Raw genomic sequence first — 15,231 nt, 5'->3', positions numbered from 1 at the left:
ATCAAATTCCGCCACAATAATATCTACAACCAACAATTACACCAAAGCACAAACAATTAAGGGTAAACATGTCTTTTAAACAAAATTCATTCAACTTACAAGTTTGGTCCCTCATCTTTAACCATATTATGTTTTTAATTTAACTTGTAAACTAACTTTCCACCCATGATTTTTAAACGACTATAGCCTTTTCATACGTTAATATTTTTATAAACAAATTGCACCATAAAAAACGAGCATTTTATTCTATTTAATTTGGATATGATATTGCTGTAATTTTTTTTCATTTTAAATAAATTAATATGTTACGTAGAGGTGTTTAGTGTCGGTTTTGATTGTAACATCCTATTTTTTATTATAATAAATAAATGGAATTTTGTTTATTCGATAAAGTGTCGTGTGTCGGTTTAAATAAATAAACTAATAGAAGGTGGGCTTGGACTTTAGAAGATAAAATAAGAAAATGGAATGGGCCTTAGGTCTATGGGCTTAAGGGAGTATAAATACCCCTTAAACCCTAATCCTTTCCATTTTTATCTATCTCTATAGCCTACACCATTAAAAACACACACAAACACCATCCTATAACCCGAGCCAAGATTCGAAGGTGGAAACCCGAACCCGTTGGTGCTAGATTGTCGTGAAGAACCAAAACAACATCAAGGCTTAACCGTGTAGGTACTTCGGCTCGTTTAAGGTACGTATATAATTAGGAATCGTTCATTTAGGTCCGGATTCATTTGGATAATCTTAGATCTGTATACATATTGTAAAAACGAACCAAACGTGATGATTCTTGCTGAAAACCATTAACGATTGATAGTTTAATTGCTATCCTAAAGAACCTGTAACATATATGCCTAAATCGCACCCCATAAACATGAATAATTGGACGAACAAAGGGTTATGGTTTGTAGGCGCTTGGACTCTGAATCCATTAATACCTAAATCGTGTTATTTGGTTAAGAAACGAAGGTTTGATTGCAGATCTAAGATATGTTGACTGTGGGTGTTCTTGGCGATTTTGACTATGACCTGCGAGTCAAAGTTGGATAAGACTGATGCCATTCGCTGTAACATCACGGAAAATTTTGAGTTAAAAATGTCAAGTTCCAAAGTTAAAGGACCAAATCTGCTAAATTCCAAACTTCAAGGTCAAAAACGAAAATTTTGGTTTCCTGACCCATCGCGATACGCGATGGATCAGAAGAGAAACCCATCGCGTATCGCAATGGGTTGTCTGACAACCTTATACGTGGCATGCCACGTGGCCACAGGTGGCATAATGATCGCACGTGTCCCGCCTCGTGGCCACACGTGGCACGTTTGTCGCCACGTGTCAACATGTGGCATAACACCTGCCATGTGGCGACACGTGGCAGGTCTACGTGGTGACTGGCCAAGCCTACGTCGCGATACACGACGGGCTAGCCAGGGAGGCCGTCACGTATCGCGACGGGCTCCAAAATCTGCCTAAAATAGAAGGCCACGGGTTCAAACCCAAATCACACCAAAATTGATATCCTCTCTCTCTCTAAACATCTCTCTAAACTCCAAGAACTCAACCCTCGATTCACCTCGATAAACGTGTCCTCGATCCCTCATTTCCCGTACCATCACCTCGGTTTTCGTGCCATACCTCGATAATTGTGCCATATCCCGACGACATTCCAAACAAGAAGGTGATGCCATTTCGATGTCCCGACGATCATCTCGAAGTGCGTGCCGTGAAGTATTGGTGTCTCGATAAGCGTGTCAAGAGAAGGTGTTGATCAAGAAAGTAAATAAGACAAAGAGGCGACGAAGTGCTGCTCGTATGATTAGGGTTTAATAAGCCGACAAAGGTAGGCATAATGACCGAATAAAATAATAATAAAATATTATAAAGGCTTAATACCCTAAGTCGAGGTTATACTTGATATCTCGATAAAACAAAAGAAAATATAACAAAGAAAGAAAGGAAGAAAAGAGTAAATAAGAAATAAGAAATATATATATATATATATATATATATATGTGTGTGTGTGTGTGTGTGTGTGATTATTCTTTGTTATAAATATTATATAAGTAATAATGAGTATTCTTAAATAATAAAAGAAAAGAATACGTTTCTTAGAAAAGAAGAAACGTAGGGTTTTATAAATAAATAAACTAAAGGTTTATAAATTATTTTTAAAACTAAAGGTTTTAAAATAAAAGAGATTTCGAACTAAAGGTTCATCGAGGTAAACTTTATAAAATAAGACTAAAGGTCTTAAGCCGGATTGTATATCCGACTAACAAAAAGTAATACTCGTACTATAGGTGCGAGATAGCAAAAGGGAAAGACCCTCGGATGGTGTTGAAGCCGATCCAAAGCGAAAAGGTGAATACGCCCCAACTTTTACAAACTTGTTTTCAAACGAGTCAACGTGTTATATGAAAAACTTTACGTGAGACTAAGTGTCTCTAAAACATTTATAAACAAGAGTAAAAACCTAGCCCTCAGGCTGTAGTATACGTTTGTCTGGATCCTTATATATGTGGTAAATTCGGTGGGCACATCGCACCACGCTTGGTCACGACCTCCAGCCACGATGGGCCGGACCTAAGTACGTTCGAGTGAGAGTGACCATGTGTGTATATATGGTACCTAAGTATGTCGAATCGCTGCGGTGTTTTGCTGGGGTGACTTGTGTAAAGACTTGAGTTTATAAATTGTATTGTTTTAAACTTGATTATTCCTAAGCCAGGATGGGCCAAGACTTACGTGGTCTTGAGGGGTGATTAAGTAAAAGAAAATATTTTAGCGTCATCATATTCACCAGCATTCGTTGCTGACGTATTTTCTTAACATTTTGCAGGTAATCAGGATTATCGCTTGTGAAGGCGAAGGGCTCAACAATCCGATGGCTCGGATATTTTTGTTAAACTTAATTATAAATTAATGGTGGTTTTGTAAACTTATAAACAAGTAAATTTAAACGAGACTTTTGTCTCGTCTTTTGTAATGTAAATATTTATAACTTAAATCCACATGTTTATAAAGTCTTCCGCATTAACCCGTAACTCTGATTTATTTACAAATGTGGAACCAAATGTTGGTCGCACTCCTAGGCCTTAGATGGGGGTGTGAGATTCGTTATGTTCAGATAACGAATTAGTTCACCCGTGTTGAGATAACGAATTAGTTAACCAGTTAGTTATGACAAGATAACGAATCAGTTCCCTAGTTTGTTATGATTAGATAACGAATCAAGTGATTCGTTATTCACCCAATTCGTTATGTTAAGACAACGAATCAGAATAACGAAGCAGCTGGCGAATCAGAAAGATAACCAATTAATCTAGCGAATCAGATGACGAATCAGATAACGAATCAGGTGATTCGTTACCCCCCAATTCGCTAAGATCAGATAACGAATTAGACCACGAATCAGGCTAGGTTCAGATAACGAATCAGTTAATGAATTAGGCATAATTCGTTATGGAGATTGAGTTAGCGAATTAGAAAATAATTTAAAATTCTAATGGAAAATGTGTTAAGACAGTTAATGGAAATAATTTAAAATCCTAATGGAAAATGTGTTAATAAAATCGTAATTCGTTATGGAGATTGAGTTTGCTTAACCTCAACCAGGGGCTCTGCCCCTTGGACCCCGCTAGAGGCTGCCGCCTCTAGAACCCCGCTGCCAGGGGCGCTTCCCCCGGACCCCCGTTCGTTGAGGGTAATAATTAAACTAGAAAGACGATATGTGTAGTGATAGTTAATTGATACGTGTAATTGTTATTCAGTTAGTCGTGCACCGCTCAAGAAGGGAATAACGATTAACGGTGAACGTAACCGAGTTTAGGTGAGTTTCTAGCCCCACTTCCTTGTTATGTTTTCGGGGCTGTGTGCATACTCGATATGTTTGTAAATACATTTATCCTAAGTGATGTATGCCTTACGTGATTATGTGAAAACTATGAATGATTGCTTGCCAGGACGTGAACGATCTTCGGATATTGCACGCATTATCAAGTTGAAATGTTGTAACAAATGATGGTACGATATGTATGTATGTTATGAATTAATGTAATACTAGGAATGATAATGAAAAGAAAGGTAAGGATAAAGGGTTGCATACCCTAATAATATATGTGAAGGATAAAGAGTTGCATACCCTACTAATATATGTGAAGGATAAAGGGTTGCATACCCTACTAATATATGCGAAGGATAAAGGGTTGCATACCCTACTAATATATGCGAAGGATAAAGGGTTGCATACCCTAATAATATATGCGAAGGTTATAGGGCGAAATGCTCTTTATAACGTAAGAAATGAAGGTAAGTAAGAATGAGATAAACGTATGAAAGTATGAATGAAAGTATGTAAGTATGTATGTGTTGTATGTTATGTGATTAACTAGAACTCACTCAGCGTAGCTGATTTTTAGTATGCACGCAGGTGAGTAGGATGAGACAGGTCGCTTGAGGGGAACACGTGGCATTGAGTAAGAGGCTGGCATCGGAAGACTCAAGACGTTTATGTTTAATCTTTTGTTTATTTTGAAAGACAAGATGTGTTTTAAGACAAGTTATGGATTGTTATGAAATGTATATTGAAAGTTTTTATATTCTGCGAATATTTTTATTAACTTTGATGACTAGAACTATGTGAATGAGTAAATCCAACGTCCAAATGTGAGGCACCACTAACGGGCCCTTACATTGGTGGTTTTTAAGTTAAAGTTGTGAGTCCAACCGTTGATACTGATTTTTTGTCGTCCAAAACCAAACTCAACCATTGAAAGTTGAAACTGAATCCTTACTAACGGCCTGGTTCCAGTTTGGTTTTCCAGTTTAAATTTTAATAATAAATTTAGTTTAAAATAATAAATAATTTAAATGTACCATCAATTTTAACTAAAAACCAACATAATATGATACTTGAGATGATCATAAATAAAAAATGATAATTTTAACCACATAAATGGTAAATATTAATGGAAGATCATTGATATGAAATAATAACAACAAAGATTACAAAAGAAATCATATTGCAATTAGGTTAATTTACAGTCTTTTCTGGTTTCATATGACGGGTTGCCGATATAAACTGCGAACCAACCGTTCACTACGTTTTGAAAATTTTAAAACCGACCAACAAACCGAAAGTAAAAAAGAAAAAGATAAAAAGAAGTCAAAGCAATGATTGATTCAAACATTTCAAGGTTTTAATAAACATTTATATTTGTATGTGATTAACAGGTTCATACATCCACTGCATCGTGTGGGCACCCATCTAGTATTACATATAATCATATAATATAAAGAGTGACTTAAATGAAAAGTAGTTAATATATGTTCGTTGGTATCAAAATCCACGTAGCTAGACTTGGATCCTATTAGAGGTGCACAAACCGGTTTCAAACCCTAAACCGGTTCAGGTTGAAAGTGGTCCGGTTTGGTCAATAAAAGTCAAAACCAGTAAATGATCGGTTTCGGTTCGGGTTGAAACGGGTTCTTGACCGATTTACGATCGGCTTTAGTTCAGGCTACGATTGGTTTATGTCCAATTTTGGCCGGTTTGTTCGGCTAATCAGTTTCGATAGTGAAAAGTACAAACCGATTCCAAACATACAGTTTCAATCGATTACAAACCGGTTTCTACATAATCGGTTTCAACACGGCACGGTTTTTGTCAATTTCCGGTCGGTTTGGTTAGCTGATTTGTTTGCCCACCTCTAGATCCTATTAACAGTGCTAGAAATGATTCAAGGTTGAAGCGTCTTGCTCTATCCTTGACTAGGGCTCAGCACGATTCGGTTAGGTTATTAGGCGAAACCAAAACCGAAGTAATCGGTTATTTGAATATACAAACCGTTCAGTTTTTGGTTTACCGGCTTTCTGGTTTTCCGGTTATTTTCGGTTTCAGTTTGGTTTTTTTCATCAATTTTGTGTAGACATTGCAAAAAAAAAAGTTTAAAAATGAAAATGCATATTTAAGTTTGTATAAGAACGTGTTATAGTACTACATATATATTGAATTAAAAAAATAAAAATAGGCACGCGTTACGTAAAACTATACGAATACAAAGTTGCTAAATAGAATTTAAAAATTCAACAAAGTTCTTAATTAAAGAACATTATAAGTTTAGTCACAATTTTCATTCATCATCTTATTATCTTCAAAGTTTAGTCTATTCCTCATCATCTTGATAATCTTTATCACTATCAATCGGTTTGGTTTTTTTTAGTTTTTTAAAAATGGATAGCCGAATCGAAACCAAAAATTCGTTTTTTCAAAAAAAAAAAATCTCCGGTTAATGCTTTGGTTTGGTTTTTTACGATGCGGTTTTTATGGTTATTCGGTTTTAGTTCAGTTAATTCGGTTTTCTGCTCACCCTTATCCTTAATAATCAAGTCAATATTAACTTATTAAGTGATGTTATTATTAAGAAACATAGGAGGTATCACTGGAGCATTGAAATAGTTCATCAAATAAGAGTAAAATACAAAAGTCAGAAAAAATTAATTACTAAAATAAATCAGTAAAATACTGATTATAAGACCATGAGTAGTCATAAACACCCGTGCCAGACATTGTGCGTCACGTGGCGCCGAGTCAGAGTTATGACTTTTTACAAAAACATGGTGTAGTCATAAAGCCCGTGTCCGAGGCATTGTGCGCCACGTGGCGCCCAGTCACTATTAATTTTATTTGTTTTTTTAATAATAATTCATTTAAATAATTAGATATAAAATTAAAAAAAATACATTAAACTCACTAATAAAAACTAAATTAAAATAAAAAAATACATTAAAATAAAAAAATACATAAATAATAATAATAAGACAACATGTATTTTTCAAAAAATTTCGCCTGCCGAATTGCTTTTATGGATTGGACTCTCGGATCGTCTTCGGATAACTCCTTTGTTAGAACCTGGATGTCGTTGTCCAATTCATTCCTTTTAAGTGCTTCGACGGCATCCAAATTTACTTGAAAACGTTGGGCTCCAAGGTCTTGTATACCTTTGAGTCGAATGTTCATTTTCTTAAAATGAATTTCCATTTCGGCATTCGAACCCGTTGCCGACGACGACGCGGCCCCTTCCCCTTTCCCTTTCCCTTGGCCTTATGTTGAAACTCTGTCAACGCCTTTTCCATGATTTCCGCGTCCGAGACACCGCTACTCCACGTTCGAACCATCTGAGAGTAAACCATATTGAAACCCGTGCATTTGTTGTTTATGTCGTTCCATTTCGATTGTAAGGAATCTTTTTCTCGACGCGAGTCCCCGCCAAGTTCTTGGAACTACTCTTTAATTTTGTTCAAAAATACGCTCGCTTTTTGATAGTTCGCTAAAAATTAAAATAAAAACATTACAAGTTCAATTTTTGTTCTAAGAAATTAAAAAAATATATTTATTTTTTAAAAAATTACCGCACATGGATCTTCTGATACATCGCTCCAAGCACGAGCACATAGTACGCACTCGTCGATACTCCACGGTATCGTGTTCTTTTTAGCCCGAGCTTCGCCGGCGGGCTTCTTTGCGTGTTTTCTCGGACGTCCGCGTTGGCTCGAACAGCCGACGGTCTCTGGGACGGGTTGTGTCTCCGGCACGAACTCGTCGTCGGGTTAGGAACCCGAACCGGCAAAAATGTTTGTGGTTGGGTTTTGGAAACCGGGCGCCGTATTTGGTAAAGGGACTCCGGAACCTAGATATACCATGTACGCGGCCATTTGCGCTTCGAACTGATACGGGGATGGAGGGACGGGGACGGTTGGCATAGAGGCAGTTGATGGGTTCGGTTGTGGATTTTGGTTGCTTGCGTTGCCTTGACGGACAAATTGACCGAAACCAAGAACATAATTGGTTGTTATTCGGAAACATTTTGGTAGTATTGTAGTAGAAATAATTGTGTAAAAATGTATTTGGTAGAGAAGTGGTAGAAAGGAATGTGTAAAAAAAAATAAGGTTTAGGTTTGTTTTTATAATATAGTTTAGTTAAAAAAAAAGTTTTTTATTTATAAAACCCAACGGCTCTCCCACAACGGCTCCCCCAACGGTTATATATTTGATATTTGAGCCCAATTTCAGCGTTTTACACAAAACGCCCAAAAAACCAAGCCAAAACGTCGGGGGGGCGGCGTGTTGTGCCCCCGACGTTATCAACCAAAACGCGGGCAAAAAGGGCCGACTACGGATGGTCTAATTAAACATTGCAAAAAGAAAAACATTTTTTTCCAATTAGTTTCTACTTTTTATTACAAATAAAAAAAATACTGATTTTAAAGTTAAACGCGTGAGATAGCCATTTATTTATTATTCTATTTGCCATTCTTCAACTTGCAAAATGGTGTGTACGTGTGGATGTAGTGTTTCCGTTTTTATGAAATAAAAAACATTACTGTTAAAAAAAGAGAAGCAAACCATATACTCGTAGAATATCATATCAAACACTAACTTAAGTCTTTATAGTTGTCATGATACATAACACGTTTGTTCATAGCGATTTAGATTTCGGTGATATTATCAATATTATGATCAACCAAGTACTTTTGAGATTGACTTGCATGATTCAAAATAAAGTGTATCATTATTATTGCTTGTTGGTGTATTTGGAAGACCCATAACAAAAATATATTTGAATGTAAAGATGTGAAGGTGGAAGACATTATTTGCGACATTAGATCCTCTAGTTTCTTTGGTACAAGCTTAGAATTTAGATATAGTTGCAAATTGATATCTTAGTCCAATTGGTGTAAATTCTCGTTGATATAGTTGTGTTTGTTGTTTGTTTTGTGCCCTCCTCCAGTTGTGGAGGTTGGGTGTGGCTTTTGTTTTTGTTTATAAAATTAACTATTCGAGAAAAAAAAACACTTGACAGTGTGTGCATAGAGCATTTTATGCTTATTCTGAAACTCAAAATTCTACTATAGTAACTTGAGCTCGAGTATGCTTAAATCTGGTAAACATAGAATAATTACAAGCCTCAGTCATTGTTTTTTGCTATATTAAGGGAATATAAAATCAGAAATCACTAATTAAAATAATAGAATTAAATTAGTTGGGTTAGTGGGAGTCGCTAGATTTTGTAGATAAAGTTAAAGGTTGATTGAAGAATGTCTTCTCGTGTTAAATGTACTTTATATATTTCAAAACTTGAAATGACACTACTAAAGAATAGTATGAATTTTAATAAGATTTTGGTTTTCAATTTAACATTATTGTTACATATTGAAAAGAACTTTTATGTAACACATTTAAAGTGTTAATTGTTTGGTTGTTCATATGCTTTGCAGATATTATCATGTTGGTCCTTAACGTATAATAATTATACACTTGATCATAATAGTTGTAAACTTATTAACAAGGTGTTACAGAAGTATGAATTTTATAACATGGTGGTCCTTACCTGCTAACACCGCTAAATTTTTCAGTTTAGTCCGTGTAAAATGACCAAACTATTATTATTATTATTATTATTATTATTATTATTAACCTTGTAAACAAACTTAACTGAAAATAATAATAGTTAAGGGTAGTTCGGCATCTTACTTGGACTTAATTGAGAAATTTAACGACGTTAACGGGTAAGAGGCACCATAGTTACAAAATTCATACATGTTGACTACCTTAGTAATGAGTATCTAACTATTAAAATCAAGTGTGTAATTATTAAAGATTGAGGACCAACGATGTTATAGTGCATTATTTGCAAAGCATATATTCCAACCAAGCAACTAGCTCACATTTAAATATGTAAATGTTTTATCGATTCATATAATATGTTACCTATAATGCAAGTGATATTTGAACTCATCTAACTACAAAACAAGGCATTCACATGTACCAATAAATTGATTGGTTTTGCATTACATACAATCACGAGGTTATGATAAGTGTTTTCCCTACCACTATAAATTTGAGTTGGACCAACTTAGAAAAAGAAAAAGAAAAGAAGAAATAATATCTTTAATTCTATTAATAAGAACATAGGGTAAAGTTAAAATACAAAGGACAACAAAATTGAGAAGGGTGAGAAGGAATCTAATCAACTGATCTTAGATTTGGATTGTGGAGATTAATTCAAGAACAAAAATTGAATAAAAATAGATGAGAAGGGCATGAAGGTAATAGCCCGCTTATGAAGACATTCTCTCTTCACATGCAAGACACATGTCAATTCCTTCATCATTTTAAAACGTCTATAACTTTTTCATACGACATTTTTTTAGAAAATATTTTTTACCATAATAACAAGCATTTTTTTATCTTTAATATGAATATCATATTGTTATATAAAAATAAAAAAAAGTTGGTGAGTTTTTTTTATATTGTGTTATTTGGTTATTCATTGTGTTTTTAATTGGGTTTTTCTATGCATTGTGTTATATATTTCGGTCATTGTGTTTTTCAATTGATACTCATATGAAAGATAAAAATTAAAGATTTCGTCATTGTGTCTTTCGTGCATCATTGTGTCTTTGTGCTCAACATTTGTCTTTATACTTATCTTTGTGTTTTAGTCATTGTGATCAATATTCATTTAATTTGAGAAAAATAGTATTATGTTGTTTGTGTCTTACGTTCAAGGAATTGTGTAATATATAGATTCCATTGTGTTTTACATTTCAGGCCATTGTGTTATACGTATTTACCATTGTGTCTTACGTTTCAGGCCATTGTGTTATACGCATTTACCATTGTGTCTTACGTTTCAGGCTATTGTGTTATACGTATTCACCATTGTGTCTTGCGTTTCAGGCCATTGTGTTATACGCATTTACCATTGTGTCTTACGTCTCAGGCCATTGTGTTATATGCATTTACCATTGTGTCTTACATTTCAGGCCATTGTGTTATATGCATTTACCATTGTGTCTTACGTTTCAGGCCATTGTGTTATACGTATTTACCATTGTGTCTTACGTTTTAGGCCATTGTGTTATATGCATTTACCATTGTGTCATACGTTTCAGGCCATTGTGTTATATGCATTTACCATTGTGTCTTACGTTTCACGCCATTGTGTTATATGCATTTACCATTGTGTCTTACATTTCAGGCCATTGTGTTATATGCATTTATCATTGTGTCTTATGTTTCAGGCCATTGTGTTGTTATATGGATTCATTATTGTGTTTTAGGTTTCAGGTTATTTTTTAATATGCATTCATCATTGTGTTTTATGTATTAGATAATTTGTTAGTATTTTTCATTATATATATATATATATATATACTATTGCACAACTGTGTTATTAGTATTTTAAAAAAACACAATGATCAGATGAAAGACACAATGGCGAAAAAACACAATAATAAACAAAAAGACACAATGACGAAAAAAGACACAATGGTAAGTAAAAAGACACAATGACATAAATTATTTTTTATTCTTATATAACAAAATTATACTCATATTAAAGGTAAAAAACGCTTGTTATAATGGTGAAATTTATTTTTTTTTTAAAATATCAGATGAAAAAGTTATAGACGTTTAAAAATAATAGGAGAATTAACATGTGACTTGCATGGGAAGAGAGAAAATGTGTAATATTACTTTTATATCCTTTTTCTTTGGTCCCTACATGACACATGTCAACTAATTATGACTTCTCATCCTTCTTATTTTTGTTCACCTTTGTAGAATAACTTGATCCATAAGAACATAACTAATAGCTTGATGGTATTTTAAATACTTGTAAACGAAGAAAAGATTTTTGTTTGGAAGGTTATTGCATTACTTTTTATTTTTGTATGAAGATGTTGATAAACCGTGTTAAAAAAAATCACTTTAACAAAGTTCACTTTTTTGAGTTACTAGTTGAATAAAAAGGTAACTGAGACTTATCAACGTATAGTTATATACTAATTAAATTTTGTTATTATTTTATTTTGTTTACTTCGATGTTCAACCATTTTAATTTTGAAATCTCAATTTTATTTCATGCTGAATATTGATCATACGTGCAATCTACTAATATTCATCATGCAATTTCTTTTATTTACATCATTAATTTATACAATTAGTTCCTTAGTGTAGTAAGTAGATTGGTTGTTTTCCTTAGTGTAGCAGGTAGATTTGTTGTAGATTATTTCAACATAAAAGTTAAAACAGGATTTAAGAAAGTAATGAAACTTACTTTGATTTTTGATTTGCCATCGTAAGTAATCTCTAATCTTTTCTAATGCGTAACTTGTGATGGATTGAATATGTAACAAATGTTATTATATCGCCGATTCATATTATACTTTGCTCTTTGTTATATCAACGATTCCAATATTGTAACATATTCTACTCCGATTCCACCATTCCAACCTCATCGAATCAATTATTATTATTCTAATCTACTTAAATTCCACCAATTACTCGAGAGATATAACTACTTATTCAATTCAACCGATTAGCTTTTTATTATTTGAGTTATTAATTTCACCTGTTTAAGGGTTATGTATTTTGGATTATATGGGTTGTTATTTGTTTATGTGAGTTAAAATTTGAGAGTGATTTTTTTAAGTTTTAGAGCACATATATATATTTTTAGTTTTCTAGGTCAAATATTTGAAACCCGATTAACACGTACTCATTAAAACCAGAACCCAAAGAACCCAGGGAAGATTAGGGTCGGATATGAGTATCAGAAAAGGTTTTTTAAACTTGAGGAACTCGACCCAAAAAACCTGAAAGTACAACCCGAATAACACCTATAGAAAAGATATATATCACGTAGGAAATGCATTTAATACCGACTAATGTGGTAATACGAGATAAACGAATGATACATGAGAAAAAAAATGCATAGGCAACATCCAATTTTATCAGTTTTTTATTTATCTAATTATTCATAGTTCAAAGTAATTTACTCACAATTAAATTCACCAATCTAAACCTTCTATCACACTTTAGTTGATTTTTTAAATTTGATGGTGCATCATTTCTGCTTGTACCCGATCAGTCGTTCACCTTTAAATAGTTTTGAAAGAATCTTTACTTTTTATGTAATTTATATGATTATATATTTGGAGAATGTCGTACAAAATTTATAATTTATGAACATCCAAATGGAACAAAGTGTAACATAGCTACTATTGGAAAGATAATGAAAAAAGTAACAACTTTTTTTATGACCGGTCTTTCTCCGGACCCACCCGGCCCGACAAAGCAACAAGTGAAAAAAAAAATTTGTACTCTATACTCTTTTGCCTCGTTTAGGACTAATTTACTTTAAAGGAGTATTCGGGATCGACTTATAAATCAACTTTGAAAGCTCATATACGATAATTAATTTTATTGCGTTTAAGCTTAAAATATAACTTGGCAACAAGAAAAGCCGATGTTATCATGACAACCATAAATTTCAATATATGTTCAACTCATTATGTATTTCTAGCTTAACTATATAAGAGCTCTCAAGTCATTTGTTGAACAGATTTTGGTTGTAAACATTTGGATTTTGAAAAAAAACTGATTGCCTTCTTATCTTTATGAGTGATGTTTTGTCAAACTACTAGATTGTCATCATGGAACCGTTTACTCATGTTGTTGCTGCCAACCCGTTTCTCTTTTGCTTTAGAGAAAGGCACTTCATCCTCGCTCATCGTATAACATACCACTAATCTCAAATGCCACTGAAACGTGCTAGGTTTAGTTTGCCAACAATAATCTAAGAGTCTCTCAGATGTGAATTGACAATCTGTGTGCACGTCACGTGATCCTTTTGGCCTTGGGAGTCACTAAATTAGGAACCATGCAAGGCATTCATTAGATTTGGTATGTAGTATACTCCCTACGACTCATGTTACCAATCTCCAGTCTCATGAAATATGAAATCCTTCATGATCTTGTTTTAAGTCATTAATCGGGCAAAATTGTTCAATCAAAGGTCTCTTTAACTCTTTCCACTTTATTCAATCACAAGGCTCTTAAACATGATGACCGTCGTTTAAGTCAATCAAAAACCTAATTATTCAAAATAGTTAGAGCAAGTAGGGTATCGTATCACAAGGAGTATGTGGTTAATGGATTCATGTAACAGATTTACTATTATGAAGTAACTGGTTTTTAGTGCTGATCACACAAACAAATTTAGTGAAAATAGAGAACTAAGCAACAAACAGATAAACGAGTTGTAAACAGTTAACAAAGCAAATCACACCCGGGAATTCAAGTAAGCAACCAACAGTACCTCATGCAACCTAACAGATTGATTATTAACGATTAACTGAAAACTGATCAATCAAACAAAACCTTAGACATCAACAATTACTTTACACACGGCACTGGTTATCAAACAGTCCTTGCCAGTGTGACTCAGTTAAGGGTAATTGTACGTTTTATCGTATTCAATCTAACAAAAAAATTATATGACTAATTATCTAGCAACTGGTAAACAATAATCAATAACAATATGTCAATCATCAATACTAAATAATATGTCAATCATCAATAACAATACACAAGTATTCTTAATCACATGAGAAAAACTGTAAAAGGTTACAAACTATACATTCCAGGTGTGATTCTAGAAGATTAGCCGAGTCTAGACATAATTGAATCTTCAATATGGATGATAGAAATCATATGTAGGGTTTTGACACGAGTTAGGATAGTGGAAATCGCCTTCTTGGACTGCTGGAATCGCCTCTAGGTCGTCAAAAACGAAGTTAGGGTTTCAAGAATGAAAAATATGATTATAACCCAAAATTCCCATCTGCACCTCCCGTCGCATACCGCGACGGGGTCTTCTATGGCCCATCGCGTACTGCGATTGACTAGAGTCAACGTTTATTTTATCACCCATCGCGGTACGCGATGGAGACTTCAGCAAACCCATCGCGTACCGCGATGGGACTCTGCTACAGTAAACTTCATTCTTTTCCTCGTTTTGCGTGCTGGACATCCCGGGTCTTCATTCAGTGTCACAACAGGTTCATACTGAGTACTTTAACGCCTATGACCTGAAATCCAATAAAACACATATGAAGTATCGATAGTTCTAGATTAAACAGTTAAAACTAAATAATAAACGAACTAAAACATATACAAATTAACCGACCATCACATCCCCACACTTATCTTTTGCTTACCCTCAAGCAAAACTCTAAAGCAAACATCGACCTCCATCATAGGTATGTAGATTATCGCCATTAATACTAGTAAGGTTTAAGGTCATACCCAGTTTCCCAGACTGACACGGTTTTTAGATTGACATCTCACAAATATTGTTAAATGCTATAATAAAAACAAT

This window comes from Bidens hawaiensis, unplaced genomic scaffold, assembly GCF_021521415.1.
Source record: "Bidens hawaiensis isolate Kalapana, Puna unplaced genomic scaffold, B.hawaiensis_p1.1 tig00017154_1, whole genome shotgun sequence".
Classification (NCBI taxonomy): Eukaryota; Viridiplantae; Streptophyta; class Magnoliopsida; order Asterales; family Asteraceae; genus Bidens; species Bidens hawaiensis.
The sequence above is the reverse complement of the archived record's forward strand: the minus strand, read 5'-3'. Positions refer to the sequence as shown.